General features: G+C 45.1%; 1 protein-coding gene across 2 annotated transcripts in view; it reads left to right on the plus strand.

The window, feature by feature from the left end:
* Positions 1-16847, plus strand: part of LOC125751297 (synaptotagmin-7-like) — a 95422-nt gene that overhangs the window by 14410 nt on the left and 64165 nt on the right. The gene's annotated exons all lie outside the window — the stretch shown is intronic.

Raw genomic sequence — 16847 nt, forward strand, 5'->3', positions numbered from 1 at the left:
TAACACTACAGAGAATGCTATAATCATTGAGCATGCTAACCCCACTGAGCATGTAATTACATAGATTTATAAGACTGCTGAGCATGCTATAATCACAGAGCATGCTAATTCCACAGAACATGTTCTAATCATAGAAGGTACATTCACCACAGAGCATGTGCAATAATAGCCTGTGCTACAATTCTTGACTGTGTTATACCTCACAATGCATTTGAGCATGATACATTCACCAAAATTGCTACAGACAAAGTGTGTTACAACCACAGGATATGCTACAATTACTAGCCATGTTACAGCTACAGGATATGCTACAATCACTAACCATGTCACAGCCACAGGATATGCTACAATCACTAACCATGTCACAGCCACAGGATATGCTACAATCACTAACCATGTTACAGCCACAGGATATGCTACAATCACTAACCATGTCACAGCCACAGGATATGCTACAATCACTAACCATGTTACAGCCACAGGATATGCTACAATTACTAGCCATGTTACAGCCACAGGATATGCTACAATTACTAGCCATGTTACAGCCACAGTGTGTTACAGCCACAGGATATGCTACAATCACTAACCATGTCACAGCCACAGGATATGCTACAATCACTAACCATGTCACAGCCACAGGATATGCTACAATCACTAACCATGTCACAGCCACAGGATATGCTACAATCACTAACCATGTTACAGCCACAGGATATGCTACAATTACTAACCATGTTACAGCCACAGTGTGTTACAGCTACAGGATATGCTACAATCACTAACCATGTTACAGCCACAGTGTGTTACAGTCAACAGGACATGCTGGATATATGCTGCACTTACGGTGTGTTACAGCAAGACATGCTACATGTTACGGCCATAGAGTATAGTTGCTGTAGTGATCATGACACGAGTGCACACTATATAAAGTTACAGCTACGGCACGTGCTACAGCTGCATTGTCATTCCAGTGTCTGCTGTTGTGTGTCCCATCAACACAGGACCTCTATAATGAATGGAAAGGCTAATGAAAACAAATGAGTAGCAGGCCTCACTAGGAGTAAATGTTCTCAAACTGAACGGAGATTACCCTATCAATTCAAAAGACCATTTCTGAATCGAGAGAGAGGTCCATATGAAGAAGTATATGCTTGGTGAAATATCAAATTAAAAATGTTCATTATGTGGAAATGGAAAAAGATCAGTGGTTTTGATATTAAGGAAATATATTGCATTCAATATATTATAATATTGTAAATTATTCTGAAGGGAATTTTGGAAACAAGACATGAACACGAGATTTGATTTTGTTGCAGTTGCAGATTTATTGCATGTATTAAGGATAGAACCAAATGATATATGCACATATGGTACACATAAAATAAAATGCCCACAGCTCTGAACAGGATAAGCACTTAGAAGATGGATGAATAGATTAAGTAAAATTTACATGGAGATATATATCGATGTTTATATATTTCCAGTGTACTTTTGGGGTGAACTTCATATATAGGCGAATACATCCAAATGAATGAATTCATCTTGAGTAGTAGGACAGGTGGTGTGAAGCCCACTCAGGAGACTTGATCAGAAGGAAACCAGCCTTTAGTGATCACAAGGTGCTTGGCTTGGTGGGCGCTCTGCGCTGTGCCATTTTTACGCTTTAGCTGCTCTGGTTTTTGTCCAATGAGCACGGGCGCACCGATGTGAGCGTACTGCCGAAGGGGTGAGAGAGGTGCCAAGGCAGGGAGAGAGGTTTGCTTGCTGCAGGGCAAGGGACTCCGCTTTGTTCCTCCACCCTGCCCCGCGTCACGCCCTGTTAAGTCACTGTGCCGCCATCCCTACCAACGACACAGAACCCCACCCTGTGATGCAGCATGGAGGGGAAATCCCGGAACAGTGCATTCTGGGAAAGAAAGAAGGAGTACGGGAGGATGGTGGGGTGGACCGGACATTGTCAGTTGTAAAGGGGCAGGTGTTAAAGCACAAGTAAGGCATAGAGCAGGGGTAGGCAATCTTACCCATAAAGGACCGTTGTGTGTGCGGGTTTTTTGCTGCAGCTCCATAATTAGATTACCAATTAGAGGACTGATTGGCTGAAGAGTCCTCACACCTGGGCTTGAACAGCTGATTTAAAGATTATCCCAAAAGCCTGCATACACACCGGCCTTTTGCGGATAAGATTGGCTACCCCTGGTCTAGATGCTTCATAATATACATCAACCCCTATATCCGGCTGGCAGTAGTCCGGAGGTAGGGGTAATTCTACGATTTTTTAAGGTGGGGGGGCATACGAGTTGCCTTAATTTGTATAGAGGGGCAACCATATTATTAGCCAATGATATGTTTCGAATCAATCAGTGACAGGGGAGTAGGCAATTTGCCAGCCAATGAGCTTTCAGCTCACTCTACTTTGTTGCCCAGGGGCCAGGTATGCTCATCCTGCTTCTGGCCACCCTGCACGCAGCTTCTCTTGCAGTCCCCCCTAGACCAACCTTTCCTGAATGTTGACCTGAGGGAACCCCAGTCTGCGTAGGGATCCATGTCCTATTTTTGTTTTTTTACCAGATATTTATTTTGCTTCCCAAGGTCATAAGGCAGTGACTTCTTACAGCTGCGCCCAGAGCTAACCAGAGTGGTAATGTGAAAAACCAGGCATAGCAGCTGTTGGATCCTGGTGCCTGAACGTGTTCTCAGTCAGAACTTGTACCTTCCAACCTTGACTTTTTCAGTTGGGACCCCATGTGACACTAAGATGCTTCATTGGTAGTTTCAGTCTGTATTTTCAATGAATTTTCAATGGCAGTGTTCTATAATTTATTTTGCATCGTTGTGTAATTTCTACAATCAGTGTCATCCTACTCAACAATTAGTCTCTAATCTTGATCAATAACATAGTTATATCTTATAGGATCGGTCTGTTACTAGTGTTGCCAGTGTTATTTTTGGCGTAGGAAATGTTTGACTAATTGAAATGTAACACGCCTCTCTTCCAGCCGCTCTCTTCTCCCTTAGTATGCCTTTTATCTTCTCTCTTGTAGTCTCTGCCTCTACAGCTTCCTCATCTGTCATGTCTGTATTCTGCTTTCTCCCTTGTCTTCTCCACCTTCTTCTCTTCCTTTTTTTCCCCTGTCTGTTCTCTCCCAACTTCTCAGCCTACACAGAAATCACCTCTGAGTGACTCAAAGCCAATCAAGCTAAAGATCACACACACATTCACAAAAACATAAACACATGTGCATGCGTAAATACAGCGTACAGCCCGCTAGTGTTCATTCTCTCATTCATTTTAGTGGCAGTTTATGACTCATTAAGGCACCACTACAAATGGCAAAACAGCGGTGACTTGTGAATGGATGTCAACAAATGCTAGTGGATCTGAGTGAGACAGATCGTTTTCCAGTTAATATAAGGGGTTTGAAAAAAATCTCTAAATATAAGAAAATTGATGACTAATAGTTCAGCAACATGCCAGTGAGGGATTTCTGATAATCACTCTTCAATCAAGATTCAATATTCAAGATTCTTTACTTGCCTTTTGGCAAGGCAATCCTCACAGTTTTTTTGAACATGCAGCTTTACAAATCTTTCCATTAGATTAGATTAGATTAGATTAATTTTACTAGGGCCAGAAAGAAATTCAAGGTTTGTCTGTCATTATCTGTCAATAAATGTGTATATGTAATATATATATGCAGTATATAGATATATGTGCATATATATGTTACAGGTATGTCATGCATTCAATTAAATGTTTTGGATTAGATCATTATAATTATTAAAGCTGAGAAACAAATAAGGTCCTTTCATCATAATTACATACAGCTGGTGGTGAATTGACATAAGACACGTCAACAACATTTAACAAATGTTCAGTGCAAATAATGCATCTCACATTTACCTAAATCCAGAAGTGGACATCTTGTTTGAACCAACCAGTTGAGCATAAAGAGTCACAGTCACAGAGGACGCAACTGGTTGGTTGAAACAAAATCTTGGTCTGGATTTTTACTTTCTGGACCTGAAATGTCTACCTCTGCCTAAATCTTTATTACATTCATGTTTCTAGTTACATGACTGGTGTGTACCACATACATTACATTGACTTATTTCATACATGGTAGAATTTAATCAAAAATTAATTAACGTTTCTCAATTTGCTATATTTCTGAAGCAATTTTTTTTTTTACTGCAAGGAGTTGGCCATCAGGCTATTAACAAAATATAGCTCTTTCAAATCGTTCAGTTCTGACACATATAAAAATGGCACAGCACAGATCAGATAGGCCACGCTTCTAAATCATCTCCAAATCACAGCCCTAAAAATCATGCTGCTCTTATAAGGCAGAACAGCGATAATTCTGTGGATTAGACCGCATCTGCCACTTGATAGGAGTACACTTAAGGTTCCGAGAAGTCGGAGAAAGTCAAATGATCCTTCCATCATTGTGACCAGTGCATTAGTTAAGACCATAGCCACTAGAGTGCAATGATAGTCTGTATTTACAGTCTGTACATTTTATATACATCAGAATGTAGTAACATGATCATCGTAATTGTTTCACATGCACATGTGCATATATTTGTTTAAATAGTATCTTACTAAATGTTAATACATTAATGGAATACATTATTGATATATCAATATGAAACATTTATTAAATTACCAACCTTTGACAGAATTGTACATCAATTATTTATTTTTCAATATTCCATCCATCCATATTGTTTATGCAAGGCTGTGGTGAGCCTGGAGCCTGTTCTGGAAAACGCAGGGAATGAACCATGGCAGCATTTGGTGTGGGATAACTGTCTGTCACAGGACACACATTTGTTCACACACACTAATGACAATTTAGGAACAGCAATTCGCCTGGCTGGATATTTTGGACTGTGAAGGAAAACACACACAAACATGAAGAGAACATATAAACTCCACAGAGCCTTGAGTGGGATTCAAACCCAGAAACATAGAGACGCAAGGCTACACTCGTCCTCACTAAACCAATGCACCCTTTTTTGATGCAATGCAAAATTTGGAAAAACTTTATTTAAGCACCATCCAGCATTAATGAATTGTGTACAAAAATATATGCACGTTTACCTGCAACTAAAAAAAATCTGCACATGCAAATGATCTAATGATATACAGTTATGCAGTGTTTCAGTACATATGGGGACGGCACCAGCTCTGGTTACAGTCATGTCCTTTATGAGTCTGAATGTGTAATAGGGGTCACCCTGTGGTCCAGCTGTCATTCCTGCTAATCACTTAACTATCATTTTGCATCTCTGCAGCACAGAACACGGCTATAATTATCCATGGTCACATTAATTAGGGTTATATATATATATATAAAGTATATGGAGTTTCACAGCACTCTCCTCAAGCCTGTTTGCTTGAACTAATATCTGGATCAAAGTGGGCTTTGGATTATGGATCTTTTCTGGTGTCTGTCTTCAAGAACATACTCATACCCCCACCACATGTGCTCTATGGAGGTGGATAAATCCATAGGGCAGGAACAGCGATGACAGGGACCAGTTCCTAAGCTCCTTCCCAGCACCAGTCCCACCATTCAAATACTTCTTGCTAAGAGGCTTTGCTAACACCGCTGAGCCAGACAGTGCCAAGGCTGTGAGTGGGATGGAAGCGCAACCGCACATTATCGCAACAATGCTGTCTCCACCCCCAAGGAAGGGGGCGATATATTCTCCTGTTTTTCCCTCTGGGCGGCTGTGTCTCCCATATTCACGATGAAGTCGGGCTCTCTTGAAATAGAACAGAAATACATCTGTATGTATTAGCGATGCATCCCTTATTTGTTTAGCGAATAGATTGTCCTGCAGGGCCCTGCAGAAACACGGCCTGTGTTTTCAGCCTCAGTATTTGAGCTGGTAGTGTAACTGGCAGGCAGCAGCCTGATAGGATGTGAATGGGAGTGTCTGTACGGCCCACTGGAACCATCCATATCCACGACGGCGGCTATAATGCAGATTGTATAATCGTCATTCACGAGCACCCCATTCCGTCAGCTAAGCTTATTTGTTGTGTGGCGTAACCTCGCAGAGAGAGCCACTGACTGCAGCTCCACGCGGCTTCACGTCGGATTAATTCCGCGGGCGAATATTCATGAGCATTTGCGACTGAAGTCACGGGGTGCACGATGAGGGCGCGGGTGCGTGAAGGCGGTTTGCAGATGGTGGATACTTGCATTTGGATCACGCACCGCGCCCGCTTACTGCGAAGACGGCCTGGACGACAGCCCTCACGCCGTACGGCCACACCAGCTGAGGCCCCAGGTCCTAAACAACTTGTTTACTTAACAATATCTATAAAGAGCGAACGGCTCTGTCCTCAGAGGGCCATGGAAACGATAGCATGCTGTCGACGCTCCTGACTATGGATGTGCCTTGTCCTGCAGAGTCTTTATTATGGCCCCTTTCTGCGTGGAATCGTTCCCCAGATAGCATGGAGTTAGCAACAAAAGGTCAGCATTTGCCAGCTGATCATCCGCCACTTCACCTTGCGAGCTCGCCAGAGCCGCTCTCGTAGCAAAAAACGACAGCGTGTTTAGGGCCTAACGTGGGACATAGAGCCCACGGTAGAGCTGTTTTGGGCAGCTAATAAAGGGATATTACAAATAACGCTGGAAAAGAGACGAGTCTATCCTGTTGGCAAGGCAATGGATGCTGAGATATTTTTGCATGGCTGGATCAGCCTCAGGTCAGGGCAGGTGTTAGTGAGAGGGTAGCACAGCTGTGCCCTACTGGGTAGTTAGATAAGCTGCCACCTGGTGTTGAGCCAGAGGTGAGCTCTGCTCTAAATGTGTGCTGTCCCTCTGCGTGTTCCCCGCTTCATGAAGCAGTAGTGAGGAGGAAGGAGGGTGTGGAAAGGGACGGAGCCTCTCTGGGCGGCGAATGTCAGCGCGACACTGTGACCAGGACAGGATGGGGTCTTACCCGACAGGCAGAGAGACCAGCGTGCAATAACCTATTCAGCCTGTGGCTCGTTTTATGGACTCCACTGTCTTAGAAGTCTGCTCCGTACCATTCTGTTCTTTACTGGTCCACCCCAAGGGTAAGGTGTAAATGTGTCCTCCGGTTTTACTGCATGTCCCCAGGAGACCAGTAATAAAAATTGTCTTTACAGCCTGTGTGATGGAGAAGGCTCCCAGGTAATCAGGGAATGACACTCACTTTCTCCTTATTTAACTGTATGCCCCTATGACTCAAGTGAGCCGGTAATGTGTGCCTGTGCATGTGAAATGAATATGACTAGGAGGAAATTTGGTTATTGAGCTATTATGACATTTAAAAATAGTCTACAATCAGAGAAACATCAACTGGTCAATTATTAATGCAGCTCATTGGCTCTGCTCTGATGTGTTGTATTGAAGAGTGAGAGGTAATTTTCCACAGTATTCGTGTATAAGCCTCATAAGCCTGTGTGTGTGTGTCTGTGTGTGACAGAGAAAGAGTAATGGCATATCATAGTCTGTGTCCTCTGTTCCCTTTTCAGGTTTCAGTTATTCAATTAAGTCCTCATTTGAACCAACAGGTGCTTAATTAGACCTCTGATAATTCTTTTCTTGTCTTGGAGAAGAGGTAGTTTATAGATGAGCATTGTCTGCTTAAGTGCTTCATGCTGATTGGTTGGTTGCAGGAGGGCAGTGGCTCTGGATTGGTCCTGTGATTTCTAAAGAACTGCACAAAGACACACCTACCTGGGCTTTCTCTTTTCACATTCAATCTGTTTGTTTCTCTGGGGCCGGCCAGTCAAATTCATGTCTCGGTCATCATAGTCTCTGCTCCCGTGCAAACGGGTAGGCAAGTTGTACAGTATAGGTAAATAGTTGAGCGTATGTTTGGCTAATTACGTGTGTACATTAGCTTGATTTTCACACATTTGATCTTGTATTCTCCATGTCCCACGTTACTTTCCTTCAGTGCCATTTCATTGCAATGAGGAGCATGTTACTCTCATGGATGCATGTTTCCCGCATGGGAGAATGAGACTGCAGAAGCCGCTACAGTGGGAGAGGACCTCGCCATGGTTTGGTGGCTAATTATGCTCATTCACAGATCAAGTTGCACTGAAACTGGAAAAAAATTAGTGATGCTGGGAGAAGCATGTGTGTGTGTGTGTGTGTGTGTGTGTGTGTTAAGATGCTTATGGACACACTGAGAGACGTAAGAGAAATGAAGGAAGGGGGTCAGTCACATACACAGCTGAGTCTCAAGTACTGGGGCTTGTTCCAAGAGAAAAAGCAGCATCTTAGCTCTGCAAGGAGACATCAGTATGAAGTACTAATCTGGGCCCTGGAGGGCTTTGGAGATTCTCCCCAAATGGCACATTATAGGTAAACAGGGTAGTCTGAATCTTTAACAGTCAATGACAATGTTCCTGCTGCTAGGTGCCCATGGCAAGGACACCTGCTGAGAATATAATATATGGAGCATAAAGCAACATAAAATATGTTTTTATTGGGTTGATTCAAAATTCCAGGCCGTCTCTGTACTAATATCTAATTTCCCGTCAGGTCTGGTTATCAGTCATGTCCCTCACACTCATTCTCTGCCAAGACAACTGGTTCATTCACATCCAGAGGGGGAGGGGGCACTATGGTGAGGTGTAGGCGACGTCCCCCACCGTAGAACAATATGGATTTTCCTCTGCCGCCTGTCACCGAATGTAAATACATATTTGCCTCAGCTATTAGTTGTTAGTGAAGCTGTACTGTAAAGTCATCTTGGGCTCCCATCACTGCGAGAATACAATTTCCCCATCCAAATTAGCTGCTGTACCTTGGGATTTGATGGCAGAGATACGCAGCGTGGAGAACAGCAATGGCTAATGAAACAGCAGACATCTTAGTTTTTTTTCCCCCTCTTCTGCACCCCCCCCCCTCCCCTGCCGCATCACTCCATGAGAAGCCTCATCGCACCGGGCACTTTGAGTAACAAGTGCATGCGCAGCGGCGCCCAAGAGCACCGTCGATAACCCGCGCCATCGGCAAGGCGCGAGATACGATCAGGCTGACCTACAGACCCACGGCGCCTGCCAAACTCCTCGGCCAGGTTCCTCAGCCTACTGTTGTTTTGTGCCTAACTGGCTGTCCGGCACTCGTCCGCAGTGCCCTGTAAATGATGAGGCGCGTTTTTGCACACAAGCTAATGCGCGCCTGCTGAGCTCAGTCTGCTGGGATGTCTGGACACCGGAACGGAGCACGTTGCCCTCCCAGACATGAAGGCAGTAGACCATTATAAAAAGAACCTGTGTGCCTCGCTAAAAAAAGGAAAAAACAAACAGAGGGAAAAAAAAACACCAGGGCTTTGCGTCCAGGGAGATTCGGAGCCTGGGGACAGCTAGGCTTTAACGACCACCTTTAACCACCACATTTCCTCCACCACTCATCTTCCCCCTCAACTTTCCAGCAAGGCAGACGAGCAGTGATTAGTGTACGGCACGTGATTTATGTTACGATGTTAAAATGGAAATATGATTTCCTGTCCTTTCCTGTACCAGAGCGCAGTATGTGGCTTCTGGGGTTGGGACGCTGTGATCGGAAGGTCAATGGTTCAATTCCTGTGGCTGGCAGATTTATTTCCACCCTTGGTCCCTTCAGCAAGGCCCTTAACCCCAATTGCTTCGGGGACTGACTGACCCTGCCTTCAATTTGTACGTCGCTTTCGATAAAAGCGACAGTTAAATAAATATGAATATATTCTTTTGATCTGTCAGACCCAGGAGATTAACAGGTTCAGATTATGCTTGTGCGTCTGGAAAACAAGAAAATAAAAACAAACTTTATTTAAAAAAAAAATGGGTACTGTTCTAACCCAGCGCTCCTAGGGTAACAGACAAACGCAGCCAGCAGAAGCCTGTAAATCTCACACACAGACCCGGAGTTACCAGCAAATTTTATCCTCGGGATTATGTCCAGTTTTGAGATTTACTATTTATTTGCTCTTCTGATTTCATGTACTTCAAGCAAACACTGTTAGAACAGATAGACTAACTCAACATTTCTATGCTGCATTATATTTTAATTGCTCTCTTTGATAAATTATTAAGCATGTAGTGTATTTGAGCTCTGCAGGTTATGTTATCTCAATGTTAAAATTAAATTTTAACGCATAAATTTTATGCCCGCCTACAATCAATACTTTAATGTCAAACAGACCAGTACCACATGAAAATCTGCCGTTTCTTTTTGCTTAAGGTCGAGAAAACAGGCTAGTTATTTTAGTGTCTTTTGTGTCTCTTGATTTCTGTATGTTTTCAGGTTAAAATCCCACATGAAACCCCGCAGTTCTGCCCTTGAGCAACAGACCGCAACCACTTTGGACTCGAAACATTAAAGGAATTCTCAGAGAGCAGCATAAAGAGGGCCTCTGTGATAATTAACTTTACATATTGCATCTCTTTCTTTGTTAGCATGTAGATGTTGTCAGGGAAGAGCAGTCCACAGGGCTGGGACAGCGGCCCAGAAGAGGCTTGCTCTTATGGTTTATTATGCAAAAAGCAAACATAAAAGTCAGACTATAAACCCGTAAAGAATAAAAATCAACAGAACAAGGACAATGTATTTGAAATTATACTCAAAATGAAACTAAATATAAACTGAAATGCCTCTGAAAACCGAATTTTCTCCTACATCACCTAGACCCTTTCTTCTGTATTATACATCCATGCAGTTATCCCAGTGAGAACCCGCTGTATGTTATCAACCAGGGGTTGCTGCCTGAGGGCAGCCTTCTCAGCCCACCCAACAGAGGGACCTGCACACATTGATAAAACATGGCAGTGCAGTTAACCATTCTTGGTCCAGTCTAGGTTATCAAGGTGCACTGAGTTGCAGGGTATTGCCAGATAGCAGGAGGTACAATGACAGCACAAGGCAGGCTTGCAGTAATTTTGCATCGGCCGCCCAGTAGCAATGGATACATCATGTAATGAACCCTAGCTGATCCTGATTACACTGCTAGGGTCAGCTGGCGGACTTGGGGGCTTAAGTCATATTCTCGGAATCATGATATATTCAGCTCAATTCAATATTAAACTTGGCTCCTTTACATGAGCCTAAGGTTTTGTTTTGATTCGTTTGCCAGTTCCTTTCAGTCTCCATTCTGTTTTTTCAGAGTAAAACATTTCTGCACTTCACCTGCCTGAATGATGTCCTCTGCCTCGCAGCAGGTCACGGACACAGTAGCAGAGTGTGCTTTTCTCTTTTGGGTGCCTTTGCCAAAAAGAGAAAAACTCAAGAAGACAACCGACAGACATGCATCAACAGCGTGCACCAACGGGGGATAGCTAGACCTTAAACACCAACTCAGCTTCTTATTCCATTTCATTTCTTTACCTCTTCCCGAAACCCTCCAACTCCAAATCCCCAGTAGTCCTCATCTTCGCTTTATTCCTGGCTTCTCTCAAAGTCGCTTCTCTCTGAAAGTCAAGCCAACGCTCACCTCTCCCATCCCAAGAGTGTGTTGCCTCACTACTTCAGCACACTGGATTGTGGCTGATGGGCTGCCAAGCTTTGCTGCCTACTACAGACCTGGCTGGTGGCGAGTTTCTGCTTAAAGTGTACTGGGTACTTATGTTCTGCAGTGTCCTTCATGTTGGGTATAAAGTAAAATATGTGAATCCTTCGTTTTGCATCCAACTGCATAAACAGGTGGAGCATGATTTGAAATCTATCAAGCTTGAAGTAAGCGAACAAACAGTGGACAAAACAGCCTTTAGCTGGTAAAAAAGAAGCACTTAAAATGCCACATGAGAATGCTGAAATTGGGAAGTCAGCCTATCCTTCACTTGCATATAAAGGATATGTAAAATGGAGGGATGTAAAATGGGAACCCAAATTATACTCCTTCTCACCCCATGCATCAAAATTGGACTGACTGCACATTGCAGTGCCATGTAATACAGCATAGTGTGATGTAGCTGCTGATGCTGAACTGTAACACTGTGTAGGCCATTGCAATGTGTACTGCAGTGTAGCATGGTGTGACAGTGCAGAGTTTTGTTCCAGCCATCTCAATCGTCTTGGCCGTGGAATGCAGTGAGGCTGCTTATCCAGATCTTCTTGCCAGTGGCATGCAGTGAGCCTGTATTTTTCTTATTAGCTAATTTTATTTCACGGCCAAGACTGTGAGACCTGTCTGCAGGGAACCTGCCATTGGATTATGATTAACTGGTTACTGGGGAATAGATAACCGGGAGAGGCAGGTTCAGGAACAGCACTGGAGCAAGCTGCAGAGGTCAAGGATGTCGTCTACCAATAGTTTATAGTCCTGACTAATCATGGAAATGGTCCCCCAGGTGATGAAAGGAGATAGGTCCCCTCCACGGGGACACTTGACAGATCGCTGGTGTCTAATGAAGATGCGAGCAGCCTGGACCCAGGGTCACTTGGCCTATTAAACAGTTTCAGAGGACACTCTGGATTTGCACTGTGGGTGGGACAGGGGGACGTCAGACAGTCTGTCTCCTGTCTGGTAGGCAGGCTCATCCCCACATCTTCTGCAGTGGGTGTGACACACATATAACGCGGCTACAGCTGAACAAACAATTAATGCCTTACTTAAGAGCTACTTTATTAAATAAACCGCTGTCTACTGAGGAAGAGGAGGATTTACAGTAGTGTGGAATCGGGTTTTTTTTTAGGTTACTTAGTATCTGTTAAAAAAAAAAAGAAGCTTGCTATTGCTGCTCAGCCTGAGCTGCTTTTACGGTGGATCTGAGTAAATAGAATGGGCTCCCATCTGTATAGATTTGCCGGGAGTTAAACTCAGGGTTAGGCTGTGCTGCCACGGCAAGCAAGGCCGAAGGGCCGGAAGCCACCCAGGAGATGGAGCTGTTTCCTCCCACACGGACAGAGAGGCGCTGAAAGCGGCCGGCCTGGCCTAGATTGAGCGTCTCTAGTGTCGAACCGATCACGCTGCCGAGACGTACCCTCAGTGGCAGGAGCTCTGGCTGCCACCGCCGTTCCTACGGCGCCTTCCTAATTAACGGCTGGATTTAGCTCTCCTGTGTCCCCGGCGGAAACCGCCTTTTGGTAATGCTGCAAAAAATATGATGGGGGGGGGGGGGGGGGTGGGGGGTGCTCAGGCCTACTGGGACAGCCTTCTCCGACGCCTCCGGGGGTATGCCTCCTTTCCTGGAAAGCTTGTGCGGGTGCTAACGGGCTACATGACGTCGCGTGGTGCCGCTAACAGGCTATGTTGTTGCCTGCAGCACTAACGGACCCCGCTTCCGCTAATGGGCTACGTCGCGTGGTGCTGCTAACGGGCTATGCCTTGGCCTGTGGCATTAACTGACCGTGCTGCTACTAAAGGGCTATATTTTTTCCAGCAGCTCTAATGGGCTCCGCTACTGCTAACGGGCTATGTTGTGTTGCATGGTGCTGCTAACAGGCTATGCTGTCGCCCACGGCATTAACAGGCTACGCCGCCACTAACGGGCTGCTTTGTGTTCTGCGCACACTCTTACCCACCTGTAGGCTCAGCTGTTGAACCTCCTGTCCTGCCGTTAAACACCATTAGTCAGCACTTGCTGAAAAGAGCAGGAGCTCGCTGAGCATCTTTAGCTGAAGGGATGCTTCCTTTAGCTTGATGACAGTGCAGATTGTAGCAGTGCCAGTTCAAACGCTGGGTGGTGCATGTATGTTTTTTTTTTCACTGGCTGGAAAATGGTCTGCTGCAGTATATTAATCATAAGAGAAATGAAAAGAATGAGAAGCTTTCTATGTGCTGTGGAATGGAAGAACACAGTGAACATGGACATGGAAATGCTCTTTCGGACAGCCCCTTCATAATAGGACTGTCTCCCAGAGTAAGGTCACCCTTTGACACACTGTGCCAGGTCTATAAAATAAGCCCTAAGTGGCGGATCAGCCTCCAGATCTAAACTGTGCCATTTATCGATCATGACTTGGAATCAGCCCTGGCGGCAGAACAGGCTAATAGGCCAAGGTATCTCGGCTGCCATTCGTAGTATGACTTGACAGATCCCTCAAAGTCCAGCCTATTGCTGGCTGCCAGCAGTGGCCGGCTTGTCGTTCCCCTCTGCTGATGCTCTGCACTGTGTGACGTTGCATGAAGGGAACGCAGACCTGGCAGCAGTGTGGATCAAAAGCAGCATGTCGTAGGCTGCCTGCTTCCAGGGAGGCGTGGCAATACCCCAGGGTGATGCAACTGAGGTCTGCAGGGGAAAGATTGAAGCAATTACACAAACCATTGCTGATTTTTTTTTCATAATGAGTATGAGATTAGAGCTGCCATCACAGTCCTTTAATTTTTTATACTGTATTTTACCTCAGAATCGTATCTGATATTTTATTTGGATTTATCTCCAAATGATAACCAAGACCCAAGTATTTATCACCCTTTACATAAATGTATGCTATTTGTATAATGTTCGGATGATCTCATTCTGTTGATGATTTAATTTCTCTTTCGATAGCAGTCTCTTCTTCACCACCATCTGCTTCAGGAACAAAACAGGAATAGATCTGAAAACTCCACTTGACCAAAATGTATTTTATGATACTCTATATTCACTAGTGGCGTCGAGGTGTGATTGGATTGGAATGCAGCCACAGACTGTGTGACATCTCCTCTCTATTAACGCAAATAAAGAGGCTGTTCATTTTGTTTGAGGGTCTCCAGCTGCTGCTGTCTATGGCTGCCCCTCATTTCCTGCTGGTTCTCCTCACACTGCTCCTTCACTCTTTTAGTAAACTCATATTTTTCGATATGACCACACATTTCCTACATAGAATAACTGAAGGGACGACACACGAAAACTGAGAATCCCCCCCACGCTTGAGTTCTCTCCATAACTGCTGGCTTCCCGATTAAGCTTTGCTGGCTCTCTTTGTCTTCACGGACATACGGTCCATCGCCCTTTTAGGGACGTATCTGTGCCACGCCCATTTTTTCCCCCTAATTGCTTTGAGTCCTGACCCTGCCCACTTTTGCTGATGGATTCACCCGGATTCTCCTCCTCTGACCGCTTTGCCCCACCGCTGGAGCTACTCCCTCTCATCTCTCCTGAAAGAGGGCACTCTCAGAGACAGGACACACCCCATCAGAGCATTAGCCTCATTAGTGAAGACTGACCCCCCCCCCCTGTCCAAAGCCCCAGGGGGGGGGTCAAGGAGAGCTCAGGCCTGTCCATCTCTACCCTGTGACAGATGGATGAGATGCCGTGGTGAAACGCTGTGAACGACGGCACTGCTCTCTGTGACAGTGGTGGAGAGGTTGACACCGAGCATGCTTCAGGGATGCACACATGATGCCGTTGCCAAGGCTACGCTTGAAGAATTCTGGTCCTGTCTGGGATGAGGCTGAGACTCAGTTGACGCCAACATAGCTGCCCAGCTCCAACATATTATACCTTGGCATCTAATGACCATTAGTACCATGATAGTTACTCCCTTTTTGCATTCTCATCTCGTTAAGGCTTGAAATTTCCAGTTTCTGCCCCCTTGGCCACCACTGCAGCCCAGGTCACTAGCTCATGCATACCCACCCCCAATTCAGTAGTACTAGTAGCCCACCCTCACTGGCCAGTCCGATGGAAAGGATCTATGGTGAGAAAGTTCCATGTCCTTACAGACGAGCGAACCTGTTGGCATTAATTTGCAGGCAACCTGCTGCCTCTTCACATCCTCTAATCCCAGGAGGACGAAGGGTGTTGCAGTAAGGTAGAACAGGACCTTCTGCTGTTTCTTATGTCAAGTGGCGTGGCAGCATTGTTCTTGTCATCTGAGTAGCATTTTCCGGGGAGTGCAGGGGGCTACTAAAGCAAATGAGAGTCAGGGAATGGAGAAATCGTATCAGTTTCCCACCCCGTCAATCAGCACATTAATGAACTCTCATCTCGCTGCGATTTGCCACGCACAAAAATTAACAAAGGGGTGTTGAAAACAGTAGGGGGTGAAAAAAAACTATGCGAGCCACAAATGGATACCAGTAATTATACAACTGGTGTGGCTGAATGAGTCGGGCTCCTGCACAATGACTGTTCTCTCCCTGCAAGTAACAGCGCATAGACAACCTCTCTCATCCTGTGGCATCCCGTGTCCTCCAAGCAAAAAACAAAAACAAAAAATTACGGATATTCTGAATTCCCTATGTGGGGGGGGGGGGGGGGGGGGACCATATCACCATGCCAGTCTTGCCTTCCTTTTTGTCTTCCCTCTTTCTTTTCTAGAAACATCCATAAATAATTTGTTTGTGTCTTCTGACACCTCTTTCTGTCTCCTCCTCTGCCTTTTGTCTCTCCCTCTCTCTGGCCCACCCATCCTGTTTTATTCCTGCCTGAATTCTCTCTCTCCACTCTCAGGCTGACAGACACCGACATGGTGACATGACAGTTATACGTTTGTGTGGTAATTTCCTTGCTTTCTGGAGGCCATTTGGAGCACTGTAACTCAGATATGCAGTGACAGCTGGGCTTGTTGCACTACCTCTATGTTTTTGGAGCAACTGTCCAACCCACAGTAAATATAACAACAGAATGGTACTGCTGTGACAGATCACCATCGGTGACAGTTTTGGTACAGCATACCTGTCGTGGCTTATGGTAGAGAGTATAATCCAGTTGCAGTGTGATAGAAACTGGAAAGTGCAGTGCAATGATGTAAGGTACAGTAGAGTGACAATGGAGCACAGTGTGTACAGCACAGTCTGAGTACAGCACAGTGCCAGCCTTTACAGCATGGTGACAGCATATACAGCACAATAATAGTGTATACAGCACAGTGAGAGTACAGCACAGTGCCAGCATTTACAGCATGGTGACAGCATATACTGTACACAGTGAGAGTACA

The sequence above is a fragment of the Brienomyrus brachyistius genome, chromosome 11, assembly GCF_023856365.1.
Source record: "Brienomyrus brachyistius isolate T26 chromosome 11, BBRACH_0.4, whole genome shotgun sequence".
Classification (NCBI taxonomy): domain Eukaryota; kingdom Metazoa; phylum Chordata; class Actinopteri; order Osteoglossiformes; family Mormyridae; genus Brienomyrus; species Brienomyrus brachyistius.